General features: G+C 56.1%; 1 protein-coding gene across 1 annotated transcript in view; it reads left to right on the top strand.

Annotated features, from left to right (window-relative positions):
- PCSK9 (proprotein convertase subtilisin/kexin type 9) overlaps positions 1-1,104 on the top strand; it is an 11,646-nt gene that overhangs the window by 5,366 nt on the left and 5,176 nt on the right. The gene's annotated exons all lie outside the window — the stretch shown is intronic.

Below are 1,104 nucleotides of genomic sequence, written 5' to 3'. Positions count from 1 at the left end.
AAGCTCCCCTGTAAGCCAGGATGGGAACTGGATCCCTACAAGGTTCAATTTTTTTTTGGCTATTTCTGAATATTTTTTCGTGAAAAAAAAAAAATTTTTTCTGCAGATATCCACTCCTTCCAGAGAGCTCTGGGGCTGGGCGTCCCTCACACCCCCTGTACTGGTGGCAGGGTGGGGTTTTCATCCCAAGGCCTCCCCGTGCTGCTCAGCACATGGGGGTGTGCGTGGGGTGGGGGGGCCTTCACCACCCCCTCCTCTTTGGGCTCTCTCCATCCTTCCCTTGCACACAGCTTGTCCCCTGGGCAAAAAGGAAGCGAGAGACTCTGCAGGGAGAGGGAGGCTGGCCCCCTCCAAACGGTGTTCCCCAGCGCTTGGCTGCCCTGAAGGCGCCCCAAAGCCTCAGCTCTGTGTTGCAGCAGGACTTAGCGGCGTCTGGTTAAGCTGAGCCAAAAATCAGGAGCAAGACTTGTCCCCGTGAGGAGCCTGCCGGACACCGGATCCTGGCGATGTCAGCTCACTGTGGCAGAGAGTTGGTGGCAAGTGGGGTCTGGCATCGTTGCCCCCTGCCCCCCCCAGTTACCTGAACCAGGGTGCAGGCACCCACTCAAGGTCTCATTAAAAATAACATATTTATGTCCATATAAACCATGCACATCCCTATAAAACATATAGATCGCTATAAAACACATAAGCTCTCAGGAGCTTATAAATAGCCAGGAAAAAAAAAAAAATTCCTATTTCCCTCAAAAGCAGGGAGCAGGGCAGGGGTCTGCCGAAGGTCACCGGGGATGTCGGGGCAGCGTGGGAGCCCGGGGCTGCGGGAGGGGGGAGGTGGAAGGCAGGGGTGAGAGCCACGGGAAAGCACCAACCGTATCCCGGAAAAAATAGTATTTGCGACGTGTGACGACTCTGTAAAAAATGCCTAAACGGGATTAGAGGCTTGCATGGAAATCCGTCTCTGAAGTAAGCCACTCACAGGCACATAAAAGCTTTCAGCCCTTTCTGAGAGCAGTCCTGGAGCCTCTGCGCTTGGCCTGCCCGAGCCCCCGGAGGTGGACGGGCGCCCCCGGGGGAGGTCGAGCTCGCCGGCAAGCGGGGCCGGCT

The sequence above is a fragment of the Egretta garzetta genome, unplaced genomic scaffold (assembly GCF_000687185.1).
Source record: "Egretta garzetta isolate BGI_Z169 unplaced genomic scaffold, ASM68718v1 scaffold163, whole genome shotgun sequence".
Taxonomy (NCBI): Eukaryota; Metazoa; Chordata; class Aves; order Pelecaniformes; family Ardeidae; genus Egretta; species Egretta garzetta.
The sequence above is the reverse complement of the archived record's forward strand: the minus strand, read 5'-3'. Positions and strand labels throughout refer to the sequence as shown.